This window comes from Podarcis bocagei (assembly GCF_964188305.1).
Source record: "Podarcis bocagei genome assembly, chromosome: 16".
Lineage (NCBI taxonomy): Eukaryota > Metazoa > Chordata > Lepidosauria > Squamata > Lacertidae > Podarcis > Podarcis bocagei.
The window spans coordinates 26,465,976-26,479,733 of NC_138142.1; the positions used below are offsets into that span (position 1 = coordinate 26,465,976).

A 13,758-nucleotide genomic window follows, 5' to 3' on the forward strand; every position below is an offset into this window, starting at 1 on the left:
GCGAGGTGCACATCTCAGAAAGAAATTCCATGGTGTTCAGTGGGGCTGGGGGCCGGATTTCCTGGGGCCGTGACTGCAGCCTTAATGCTTAATAACAGGAAAGCCCATGTTCACAGGCCACCATCATGAAATTCAGACGTTGGGGGAAAGCCAGAGGGAAATCACAGCATCATAGAATCGTAGGGTTGGGAGGGGACCCAAAGGTCATGTAGTCCAAACCACCACCACCCCCGTAATGCTTTTTTGGCTTCTTGTCTGGCTGCCCTATGTTGGAAACATAATGCTTCACTGAAAAGCAGGCCAGACCTGATGCATGGGTGGCAACTCCCTGGGGCCCTGGCCTGGGTGCCCAAGCACCCACAAAATTCCCCATGAAGGGGCCAGGCACCCACAAATTTCAATGTCAGGGCCATGTACAGTCACAGGGCCGTACATGGCACTCCTGGCTGATGGGAGCTGTAGTCTGCGACATCTGGAGGGCACCAGATTGGAGAAGGCAGGGGGCTTCAGGCATTTGATGGTGAGCCGTGGTCCACAAAAGCATCTACCAACATAATTTTTTGCTAGTTTTTAAGCCCACCCCACCCCAATTATTTATGTTGCAGCAAAGCAGCAAGGCTGCTACCCCTCTGAAATTAGGTTCAGGCAGTTTCACTCCTCTCCATGGAATGGCAGATTTACTGATAAATGACTCCAGTCGATGATGAAGGGCTGGTTCCCAATTCATGTATTTTTAACAAGTCTATCTAAATGTCTTGAGAATCAGGAAATGCATAGCTTCAAACTGAAAGACTTTTTGCTTAATGGGGACGTGGATGATATTTGCATGCTGCCCCATAATATAAAATTTTCTGTCTCCGTTGGTGGTGCTGGTACTGCGTACCCTTGAGTACCCCGGGGGGGGGGGAGCAACACTGATGACATCCATGTAGAAGCATCGTGCCATGCTATGCTATAGAAATAAACTGGCTGCTTTACCAATGCAGAATATGTGCACAGTATAAAATACGATGCGATGTAACACAGCCCTGTCATCCTAGCCACACTTATGTAGTGGTAAGTCCCATTGAGCTGAACTGGACTTACTTCCGAGTAGGGATCACAATGGTTTCTAAAGAATCAATGCACACATTTCCAAATAATGAGGCACCTTAAGGTCTAACAAATATGTTGTAATGCAAGCTTTCATGGACTAGAGCAGGGGTCAGCAAACTTTTTCAGTCCACTGTCCCTCAGACTAGACTATATTTTGAAAAATAATAATGAATGAATTCCTATGCCCCACAAATAACCCCGAGATGCATTTTAAATAAAAGGACACATTCTACTCATGTAAAAACACGCTAATTCCCGGACCGTCCACGGGCCAGATTTAGAAGGCCATTAGGTCAGATCCGGCCCCCGGGCCTTAGTTTGCCTACCCATGGACTAGAGCCCACATCTTCAGTATTCTGCTCATTTGGGGAGCAGGTGGGCTAGGATCCACACACACACAAAACACACAAACTTGGGAGGAGGATGCAGGTGTTGTGGCCAAATGGCCATGACATGCTAGATGTTCATTCTCAGATGCATCTCCTTGAAGCTTCAGGTGTATTCAAGGCGAGCCCAGCATCCATTCACAACAGCACTGAATGGATGGCAATATAATCTTCCTAGCTTAGCTATGCTAATTCAACACCTGTGTTTATAAGTAATATGAATTATATGTGTGTCGGAGGAGGGAGGGTGTCAATAGGCAGGCAGATATCTATAACAGAGGAAAGGGTGCAGCAATCTGAGGAATCCTGGCGAAGGTGGACCCATCCTGTGTGGTCCCCTCCTCCTCCATCACGTCCTCAGAAGGGGCTGGGCTACAGGAGCCAGCGCAGTTGTTTTCCAGCAAAAGAAACAAGCTCGTTACAAGGAGATCTCTTCAGAGACAAAGTCGTTAACACTGTACATTTTATGGACTTGTTTATATGGAGAAGGCACTAAATAAAATCCTCTAGTCAGCCTCTGCCAGCCTCCAGGAGGTGGGCCAAAGGATAGCAGGAAAAGGCTCCTATTATATTCCCTGCTTTCTCTCGCGCTGTTGAAGATGGATATTTCTGGGGCTTTTGCCAGCTTCATGTTTTCCCCTTTGTTTTTTGTAAAGTGTGTTGGCAAGGATGCCAAGTGGAAATGAGAAAGAAAGGCTGTTTAGAATGGAGAGCTCAAACAGGAACAGAGGAATTATTCCGAGGCTAGAATCCTGCGTTGGGGAGGAAGCCCTATTGAATTCAGGGGGACTTACTTCCAAGTAAAAAATCAGGCGATCAGGCGACACAGTGATGCAATTCAATGTCGGGTAGATTTTAGCATATAGGCAGACCTCAACGCCTGGACTAGGAGGAGAATTTTTTTCAATGCACACTTGGCAATGATGGTGGGGGGCTGCAGGTAAGCAAGGGTGGGGTGTGATAAGATTCTCACTTAGCAATTCCAAAGCCCCCCTCCTCGGTAGATTCAAGATTATCATTTTTTAAAAAATCTGTGTCTGAAACAAAAAAGGTCACACTGCGTATTAACATTTTTTTCCAGTGCCAGGTGAAGATATTCCATGTGTCCAGGCATTTTGCAGTTGAGATTATTTTTGAAATTTTGCCCTATTTCGCTTCGCATTTACCTTTAATCTAATTTGTTTACTTGCTGTTTTTAAACTGGATTTGTAGGTTGCATGAATTCACATGAGTCGTACTCCTGGCATATTTTGATGAGGGACTATTGAAAAACATTTTAAATCGATAAAATGAAATGTATGCTTTGCGACAGCTCTATCTAGTCATGTTGTTATCAACACATAATTCTCACCCTCTCTCTCTCTCACACACACACTTTTTAAAGAATATGTGCCTTTGGCTCACACTCCTCCTACAGAGACTCCTTGGAGTCTCCCTAAGGTTGGGTTGATGTAGCAATGCCATGGTAGCAAGCCATCATTGGACACGGAGAGCCGTCAAATGGCAAACCACCTATAGGCGAACAGTCCCCAGGTCCAGGCATGTTGAAGCTGGGATTTGGCAAGCCAAGTTCAGCCCCACAACAACATCCTTCATTGCAGGGGGGTTGGACTAGATGACCCTCATGGTCCCTTCCAACTCTATGATTCTATTATTGCATCTTGAAGGACTCTTTCTGTTTTGCAGTTCAAGGCAGGCAGGAGAATACAAGTCACCCCACCCTCCCACCTTACTGGCTGCAGTCATGACTGGAGTAGCGTGTACAGCAGGCTGTGCAAACTGGTCAGCTGTGATGATGCCCTCTGCTATTATTTAGAGAAAACTACTAGGTGGCAACGGCAGGATGCGTAAACTTTTATTTAGACTCCCGGTTGCCACCTTCTTAGCTCTGAAAGCTGCTCCAGTTCTCCAGTTCCATGGGAGTGTAGATTTAGTAGGGTCGCCATATTTCATAAAGTAAAAACCAGGACACCCAAAAGTGGAAGGAAGACCCCAAAATGTGATTTTGTTTTTTTATTACACACTCTTTATATCACAAACTACTTCAGAAAGTGATTTTCTGATTAGAATCATGGAATCTTAGAGTCATCTATTCCAACCCCCTGCAATGCAGGGATCTCAGCTGAAGCATCCATGGCAGATGACCATCTGACCTCCCTAAATAGTTAGTGTGTGCATCTAACCAGATGAGGAGTTCTTTGCACCCTGGCTTTGTTAAACACCCACAAACACGCACCCACGCTGCGTCCACCATAAGCCTACAAACAATGCAAGCCCATCAAGATATCATTCTGAGCAGTAACATGTGCAAAAGACATACCTGTGGGTAGAGGGTGGATGAAGGGTGGTATACAAATGTAATTATTATTATTAATAAGATAGTTAGATGCTTGCATGTGGTGGGAGCAGAGTTGTGGAAGGCTCTTTGCAGTCAGGAGTTTCATTCAGCGCTGGATGGCTTTTGCTGGCACCTGAACACTTGAATTGCCTTCACTGGAAAACAGCGTATGGGGTCATAAGAAGGTGCTGGCGTGTGTTTGTGTGTGATCTGTGAACACCACCCTCACTGCTGCCATCTGGTGCTGCTGCCACAGCCATTAAATGGTGAGCATGCATTTCCGCTAGAAGGATGCATGCAGCTCGAGTGTCAGGGCTGATTGACACATGCCTTGCACATGGGGACCTTGTATTGTTGGATAATTCAGGCTGAACATGTGAACTGTCTCCTTTAGAAGGTCATTCTTGAGGGTGTAGGAAATAAGTGGGGGGAACCATGCAAAGCACCTTAAAGCTCCTTGGAGAAAAAAAGTGGGAAATGATAATATAAATAATAATATCAACTGCTGGTGTCATGTTGAGGACTCTAGCTCCTGTATGCCTAGCAAACAAAGAATGAGCTAATAGAGGAAGAAAGTTACCAGTCTAGAATTTTCCTGCTAGATGTGCTAGTTTTTATTATTATTTTCCTTTCTTTTAACATGGGGAAGCTTTCAAAAGTGCATCCCCGCCCCCCAAACTGTGGTCTATCACCTCAACACCATCATATGTGCAGAACCAGTCTATGTTGCAGTAGAGGCTGAACATGCAATTAGGTTTCTCTGGATCAGAGTCATTATAGTCATTTAAGCTGAATTGGTCCTTCCAGCAATCCAAATTATGGTTGGTCTTTGATGGATGGGAAAAGGGAAGCGAGAAACACTTGTAAGTCCCATTGAAATAAATGGGGCTTAAAAATGTTTCACGTCTGTCTGGAATGTGCTCAAGATGTTTTAACGTGTTGCTAAATTGACTGCCTTAAATTCACCAATCTAGACCTATTTTTAAAAAACGTTTCCAAATATTAGTACCAATGATCCACTTGCTTTTAATACATTGCATTGGGGTTGTGGAGGGGAAACAACCGCTTTGAATATTTCAGCAAAAGTGTCCCCCTGAGTTTCAGTAGAAGGCATAAGCACTTGCTAAAATCTCTCCCACTGAAATAAACGGGACTCCCAGTTGGCAGGATTGTACCCCCCTGGGTCTTACTGTTATTTTAAAAAAAATAAAAATTAAAAAAAACTTTATTTGAGAATACATATATAGAGAGAGTTACGGTATCTTCATTGGCATTTTTTATTTTGCAAATAATAGTAAATAATAACCGTTAATAAGTGTAATCATTAATTAAAAAAGCACAAGTAAACTGGGAGTAAGTTGGAGTAAACATAAGGTGTTGTAAGAAATGTAGGCTTCATTTCTCTACATTCCAAATTGTGAGAGATAAATGCTTTTGGAGAAGGGAATCAAAATTCGGATTGTGCAGAATTCATTTTTGGCTCTGAAATAGACGCGGGAGTGCTGTTCAGCTCGAAATATCCCGAGTGAATTGAAGGAACGCGCCACAATTCCGGCCCCCGGAATTGTAACTCCTTCGGGCAGAGATATCTGACACCGTCAGATTAAATCCGAGCACGTCATGCTTTCTAGAACCGCGGATCGGGTCCATTGGAAAAAAACAACCCAATTCCATTTGTATCATCGCTTGTGGCGGGAGAAGTGATCACAAACTAGCAGTCCTCCCCCAATTTACTGAAAGCAAGGAGGTCTTTCGTTTTAAGCTCCTAGTGGTTTATTTTTTTAAGACACTGTTCTTCCTTAGACCTCAGATGTGAATAAAGGCGAGGGGGAAATGCAGACTTCACGGAATTACATTGCAAGGGGCTTCTGTCCCCCGCAATGAATCCATCGCGTTGCGTTTCTTGATTCATCGGACGGAAACGCATTTTGAAAATAAATTTGTTAGTTTTTTAAGGTGGGCTCCGAGGCTCTCTGCTGATGCAACAGACAGGCTAGCGCGGCTGGGAATCTTGAGATCTGTTTTCATCCGGTCCCGCGCAGGATATGTGGCTGCTCCCGCTGCTTGCGGATCAATACTCTGTTCACAAGCGAATTAAACAGAAAGCACTTGGGCTGCAGCCGGTTTAAACCGGTTCAAACCGCAAAGCAGACAGTCCGGACTCCGGATTAAAACAGATTGCAATTTCAGCGGAGTTTCATTTTCATTTTTATTATTAAAAGCTCTGGAAGGAAGAGGTCTCTTGGATTAAAATTCCGGCCCGAATGCGGGTCGGAGTTGCAATCAAATACCCTCTTGCGCGAAAGGCTGGCCACAGTGGGATTTGCTTCCGAGCCATAGGATCGGTCTGCGAGGCTGCAGTTCTGAACGCCTCCGAATAGACTGAACCTTTGCATGTTTGCAGGGAAGTGAACCACACATACGTCAGTAGGGCTTACTCGCAGGTAAATGTGCATTTAAAAAAATGTCCTGTACTTGGCAAAAAAGGACTGCAATCCAATACATACTTACCTAAGGGTAAGTCCCATTGAACTTAGTGGGACTGACTTCTGCGTAATAGAACCATGCTGTTAAATCCCTTTGAACCCAGTGGATCTTTCCTTCTGGGTCACAACTGCAGAGGATTAGTTGTAAAGTGGAAATGAATTCGTCCTGGTTTGAATGAAAATTCCCTTCATAATTCATCAGTTCATAATTCATTAGGTTTGGGATGTAAGGGCTAGGGGGGAAACAAGAAGCAGATCTAAAGTTGTTTGTGTGTTTTAAAACAGGACTTTGAAATATTCCATGTACAGACATATACGTGTGTGTGTGTGTGTGTGTGTGTGTGTGTGTGTGTGTGTGTGAGAGAGAGAGAGAGAGAGAGAGAGAGAGAGAGATGGATGTTGTTATAAATATTAGCATAAAATGGCAAATATTCAGGATCCGTTTCCCCTTCGTTTTCAGCTTCCTTGCTCCTTTGGCCTGGGCAGGGAAGCGGCGATCCTCGGATGCAAACGCCACGCCGCCGATTGCGCGGAACCGGAGGAGACACCCGAGGATGCGGGATAGAATTCCGCAAGGGAGAGCTGCAACTGGCCGCGCCCAGGTGCTGGGCGGATCCTTTCCTTGTGCAGCCCGATCCTAGGCGTCGTTCCTCGCCAGCAAAGCCCCTCTCAGTTCAGAGGGAAACGACCCTCAAGTTGTGCAATTTTAAAAAATGGATAGGATTGAGGGCAGGGCCAAATCCTCTTCCCTCGTGGGCGTCTTTTGGGAGGTAAGTTCTCCCGGGCTGGGGGCTGCAGGTAGATCTCTAAGCAGGTTATGCACAGCTGTTAGGATCACAGATTTACACGGGGTGGGTGAGCTCAAGAGAGTATAGCTGGAAGCAAATTAAGACGGGTTTGAATGGAGGGATTTCGCAAATCCTGCTCCAGAGACACGATCGGGAGTCAGGGATATTCTTCCCAACGCAAACCGTGAGATTTGTTCTGCGTGGGTATGTAGACCGGGAAGGAAAGTCCACCGTGCGGCGGAACCTCCTCCCAAGTAGCACATCTATCTATCTAATCTATGTGAAAAATTCGAGCCAGTGCGGGCAATGCAATAACAACCTTATAAAATACTGAAAGTCTATATGGCTACTATTTGCGATACGTTTATTAGTGTAGTTCCTATAATAAACATCTCTCTCGATCGCTACGCCAATAGTGGGGTGGCATCTGAAGCGTCGGAGGTCGGAAGAAGCCTCTCGGTGAGTGGGGAAAGAGGCCTTGCATCTTAAATCCAGGCCAGTCATTTGGGGACCCAATCCACCGGCGAGAGAGGCTCCTGCTGACACCGGTGGATGAGCCCCCACCCCCGGCGGATCGAGACCTTGGAGAGGTGTGCAAGACCTCCCTCCTCTTTCCTTAGACGCAGCCTCCCCGCACCCGCTTCCTTATCACATAAGCTGCAATTTTCAAAGGCGAGGAGGCGCTTTATTAAAGCCCGGCTGGGAAGCGCGCGAGGGGCGAGGACTCCGGTGGGGTCCAGAAGGCAGCGCGAGTCCTGGGCAACGCAGCCCCTTTGGGATGAATGTGCGTGTTAGCTATGGGGCCAGGAGGCCGTGGCTTTTCAGAAGCGAGTCTCCCCACCCCTCCTCCAGTTTCTGCGCCATTCCTTACACTAAGGACGCACCAGGGCTGCTGCCTGTGTCCGCCGGATTCCACAAGGCTCCTCGCTGTTGCCTCGCCGGAGCAGACTCAAGGCCACGGCATTTACTCAAGAGTATTTACTGGAATTAAAAGGGAAGGGGGTGGCTTGTGTTCGCGCCTGCGCAGCCGAACCTATGCGTGCTTTTCTGGCTGAATTCCGTGAGTTTTCTCCCAGGTAAAGGCGCGTAGAGGTGCAAGCTAAAAGCTCTCCTCCTCCTTTCTCTTCTCTTTCATTTTCGACGGGCAACAACAGGAAGCAGAGGCTGCCCGGCACCAGGGGGAGATGTCCCTACCCCCGTTTTCTGTATCCTTGTTAAGGAAGTAGGAAGGGCAGCAGCTCGGTGGCCCAACCTGCGATTTGCCTGCAAAGGTCCCAGGTTCAATCCCCGCATTTATGATGGAGCAGCTCAGTCGGTAGAGTATGAGACTTTTCATTTCAGGGTGGTTGGTTCGAGCCCCACGTTGGGCAAAAAGAGTCCTGCATTGCATGGGATGGAATTAGATGACCCTCGTGGTCCCTGCCAACTGTACAGTTCTGTGATTTGCTAAGTATATATTTGTTAAATTTATATGCCACCTTTAGGCACAGCAGGGCTTTTATTTATTACTTACATTTATTGTTGTTGTTGTGTAGTCGTTTAGTCGTGTCCGACTCTTCGTGACCCCATGAACCAGAGCACGCCAGGCACTCCTGTCTTCCACTGCCTCCCGCAGTTTGGTCAGGCTCATGTTTGTAGCTTCGAGAACACTGTCCAACCATCTCGTCCTCTGTCGTCCCCTTCTCCTTGTGCCCTCAATCTTTCCCAACATCAGGGTCTTTTCCAGGGAGTCTTCTCTTCTCATGAGGTTGCCAAAGTATTGGAGCCTCATCTTCACGATCTGTCCTTCCAGTGAGCACTCAGGGCTGATTTCCTTCAGAATGGAGAGGTTTGATCTTCTTGCAGTCCATGGGACTCTCAAGAGCCTCCTCCAGCACCATAATTCAAAAGCATCAATTCTTCGGCTATCAGCCTTCTTTATGGTCCAGCTCTCACTTCCATACATTTATACCCCACCTTTTTGTCCCAATGAGTGGAGTACATGGTTCCCCCGCTCTCTTTAATCCCCACAGCATCCCTGTGAGGTAGGCTAGGCTGAGAGACTGGGGCTAGTCAAAGGTCAAACCCAGGGGTTTCATGGCCATGTGGGGATTTGAACCCTGGTCTGCTAGGTCCTAGCAACCCAGCATTACACCACGCTGGCTCTCATCACGAGGAATGTCGTTAGGTGGACCAACAGTCTGACGCAGAATAGGGCAGATTCCTATTTAAATTTGCTTTTTGGTCAGAAACATATGGACTAGAGCGCCTGCTTTGCCTGGAAAAGTCCCCAGGTCCGACCTCCAATTCAAAGTACTGTAATTCATTGAATCTGTACCCCGCCTTTTCTCCGCTATGAGCCCAGGGCGGCGGAAAGCAACATTATATTCCAAACAATTTCCAGTGCTGGTTGAGAAAGCTCTAGATTTAAACGGCTTGTTGAAAGAGGAAGGTTTTCAGGAGGCGCTGGAAATACAACGGAGATGGCGCCTGTCTAATATAGTTTCAAAGGGTTAGGAAGCCACCGCCACCAAGGCCCGGTCCCTACATGATGCAGAGAGCAGACCTCTAGGTGAGATGGATTCTGCAAGAGGCCCTCACCGGCGGAGAGCAGTGATCAGGAGAGTATAGAAGGGGTGAGGCGATCCCCGGGGCATCCTGGGGTCCCAAACCGTATATGGCGTTGTGCGCCCAAACCAGCACACTGAACCTAGCCAATGGGCAGCCAGTGATGGCAAAGGGTTTTTCTGAAGGCTGCTTGTGGCAGAGTGTTTAGGATTAGTGTTAGGACCTGGGAGACTAGGGTCCAAACCCTCGCCCCTTAGGCCAATCACTCCCTCTCAGCCTAACCTACATCGCAGGGTTGTTGTGGGGATCAAATGAGGAGGTGGGGCAGAACCAGGTGTGCTACCTTGAGCTCGTTGGAGAAAACGAAGTGATACAGAAATGCAATAAGCAAAGGAAAGCCTCGCTGTGCTGTCCACACACAGTCCCGAGCCGAGGTGTCCCTGTGGTCTGACACGGTATATAAGAATGGACTCCTCTTTTCCTAGACGCTCGACAATGCGCTTCCTTTCGGATGCTGCGCTCTACTCTAGTATTTACGGCCCTCGCCCGCTCCATTGACGAACTGGAGGGGCAGCTGCGGAGGGAGAGCGCGCGAGAGATTGCGGAGCGGGGGGGGAGGAGGAAGGCGAGAGAATCAGGACGGGTGACGTCAGCCTCAGGGAGCCAATCGGCAGCGGGCGAGTGGGGCGCGAGTGTGAAAGAATGAATGGGTCGTTCGCTCCTCCGCCTCCTGCCTTTTTCTCTCAACGGAGGAGCTGCGGGCAGCAGGGAAAGTGCTCACCAGGAGAGGCCGGAGCTGCGCGGGTCCCTCTCCCGCTCCGCAGGGCGCGCAGAATCCGCGCTCTCGCTCGGCCGCAGCCAGCCTTGCTCTTCGGGAGATCGTGCCTTTCTGGGCGGAGGAGGAGTAAGGAAAAGGAGGGCGGGGGTCTGGGTGGGGGTCGTGGTGCCTGGGACCCCCATGCGCAGCGGGATCCGACGCCCATCTTCACCGGAGCGAAGGCTGCGCGCGGCTTTCCCTCCGTCCGCGTAAGTTCAAGAAGCGAGTTTCTTGCTGGGACCCGGGTGGCGGGTTTCGTTTCGTTTCATTTCTTTGCGGTGGCGGATCTGCGAATTTTCTAGCTAAGGCTGCCTCCGTTTGGGCCGCGAAAGTGATCCTATAGCCCCGCTGAATTTGATACGGTTTACTTCGGAGCAGGCATGGCGAGGATCGCGTTGCAGCGCCAGGAAGAGGGAGCTTCCCTCCAGCCCAGATCTTCACACTCTGCAACGTTTTGACAGAGGCTCTATTAATTGTTTGGAAATCTGTTTTTGCACGATTTAAAAAAAACAAAATTTCTTTTTGCTATGGTTCATGCCTCCCCTCCCCGCCGTCCTGGGGTCCGCAAAGGATGGAGAGGGGCTTGAGAATATATGGTATAAATATAACTATAAATTAGATTGCACTCTCACAGGCGAAAAGAGGGCCGCCCTTGCGCGCTCGGGAAAAGGCTTCTCTGCCTTCATCCCGCTCCTCCCAAGAGTAGCCTGAATCCTGCGCAAGGTTCATGATTTAACCGATGGATTCCTCTAGTCCCGGGTCTGTGGGTCCTTGGTTCAAAAGAGCTGGCAGAGCTTTCCCGTACCTGGATAGGCAGCGCTGAGAAAGGAGGATCAAGGCTGCTGGGTCTGCGATTTTAGCTTCTAGAAACCGCAGGAAGTAGGTAACGACTAGCTGGCTGAAGACATGCACCCCGAGATAGGGACCCCAGGAAACGGGGACTGTCTCCTACAGAGGGATAGCGAAGCTTAAGAAAGATAGGAAGCTGCTGCCTCATCCCGTTGGTCCATCCATTTCAGCGCTGTCTTCACTGACTGGCAGCGGCTCTCAGGGGTTTCAGGCGCGCGGGGGTGTCTTTCCCCAGACCTACCTGGAGGTGCGGGGTGGGGGCTGGCCTGAACCTGACACCTTTTGCATACAAGTAGATGCTCTTCCTCTGAGCTACGGCCCCTCGGCCCTTCCGTGTGGAACACGCAAGTATACAACAATGCTATTTAAGTTTTCCCCACCATCCTTCCTTTTAAAAGTAAACGCAAGTGGTGCGTGCCTCTGAGAAACCGGGGAAGTAGCAGCATGGCTTAGCAGAAGTGTTTTTAAAATTTAAAGAGAGGGGAATTTCCCACTTTAAAAAAAAGCAAGCACCCCGATAAAGACTGAACTTGTTTGGTATCTGAAGGGTGTAAAATGACCGGGGGGGGGGAATAAAATGGAATATTGGCAAGGAGACAACCTTCTTCCTCTTGGGCCCGACCCTTTTCTGTGGGGCTTCATAGATGGAGGTTTTCTATTTGGGAGGGGGGAATTGTGACTGAAGCCCTGGCAACATTTTGAAAAGCTGAGATTTGGGTGGTATATACATCTGGAGGGAGGAGTAGTTCTAGATTTGTTTGTTTTTTAACCTAACCGTTTTCCTGAGTGGTGTGACCAGCCACAGAGTTGTTTTGCAAAAGCAGCCAGCAAATTGAACAAAAAACAACCCTCGACTTTTTTTTCTCTTTTCTGGGCTCTTTTCCCCCTCTGTGCAGTGGCAGAGTCAAAGATGAGGCATGATCTTTGGGTTTGTAAATGTGTTGATGGATCTTGCAAAGCTAAAGTAGTTAGGCTAGATAACCTCTGGATTCTGTCGGCATGTTTGATGCTGCACGTTTGCGGCTACGCTGGGTAAAATCAGATCCTACGCGTTCTTCACCAGCAGAATCCACATGCCTCCGATTTTCATTTTGGCTAAATAGGCTGCAATCCTGTGCACACTGACCTAGGTGCAAATCCCATTGGCCTCCTTGGGACTTCATTTAGCTAGAAGATTTCGTACCCTTTGCCATAACGTTCTAGGGCACATTGCAGCATACAGATGTAAAAACATGCAAAACCATTACAGTTGTAAAGCAAATATACTCATGAGTAGACACGTGTAGGATCATGCCTTCAGACTGCAGTCCTATCACCACTTACCTGGGTGTACATTCAATAGGATTTCCCTCTGCATTGACATGGTTAGGTTTGCGCTGTTAATTTTATTTCCTTTGGCACTTCCTTCCTATGTGTTCTTATGTGTGATGTACATTTAAATGGGGGAAAGGAGGCCAAACCGTGATGTTTATAATACAACCTGCATGAAATAATGTAGAAGTTTAAATGAGAAGTTTAAATGAGATCCTCAATTTAAATTTTCCTGGGAGGGAAACTTTAGCGCATTAATGTGCTGAAGGTTTTATTTTATTTAAATTGTATTTTTATTTAGCTATATATCTTTTTGCATTTCATTTCCCCCTACTTCACTTTTTATATGCCCTCTCCCAACCATGTAGGTATATGTTTGCATATAACCCAAGAGAACCCTTCTTGCGTCTGACAATGGACAGTGTTTTACAAAGGTTTTGCCGTAATAAATGTGTTCATCTTTACGGGGCCACAGCACTTTAGCTAAAAAAGAAAGAGAAGAAACCCTCAGCCTTGTAGACAAAATCCAGCACACACCCTCACAGTAGTTCATATTTTCTGAGGCGCTGTCCTTTGGGGTTGAGAAAAATGAAATGGTGGCAAATGGATGGGTTTATGTGTTAATACATTTATCCCCTTCCTTTTTTCCCCCCAACCAAGAGACCCCAGAAAGAAAGACCTGGAGGAGAAAGGAAGGTCTGTTCCTCCTCCTGGTGCTGCTGCCCTTGCTGGTGAAGTAGATAGCCGGGGTTGGTTGTTATCTTTGGTTATCTAGCTGTATGAGTGGGGTCAAGTCTTCATAAAGCTAGATAACCGAAAGTAAAAATAACCCCATTACACGCCTGAGGAGGAGAAGAGAGAAGACTTTTAGAAAAGCAAAAGGAAAGATCTCTAAGAAAACAGAGACCGAAACAAAAGCCCTCTTCATGCTCATGCAGTGAATAGAAGATGTGGAAACAGAAAGAAAGAGAAAGTCTCATTTCTGGATGCTAGAAGCTGGAGGTAAGCATTCTGAATTCCCAAACCCATTTCATTTTCATTCTTGGAGTAGCTGTGCTTAGATGCAGCTGTGGAGTAACGAGGCCTGATGTTTGATGCTGTTGTGTGTCTGGATCTTGCTTTGGCGTTGTTATTCAGACTG

At 47.5% G+C, this 13,758-nt stretch overlaps 1 long non-coding RNA gene across 3 annotated transcripts in view; it reads left to right on the forward strand.

Annotated features, from left to right (window-relative positions):
• LOC308576353 overlaps nt 1-13,758 on the forward strand; it is a 57,297-nt gene that overhangs the window by 12,282 nt on the left and 31,257 nt on the right. For 2 of the 3 annotated variants that reach the window (XR_014003181.1, XR_014003182.1), the window contains exon 2: nt 13,278-13,619. This is a non-coding gene — a long non-coding RNA (uncharacterized lncRNA). Of the gene's footprint in view, nt 1-10,593; nt 10,667-13,277; nt 13,620-13,758 lie in introns of those variants that run through there. The other variant, XR_014003183.1, reaches the window with a different exon arrangement.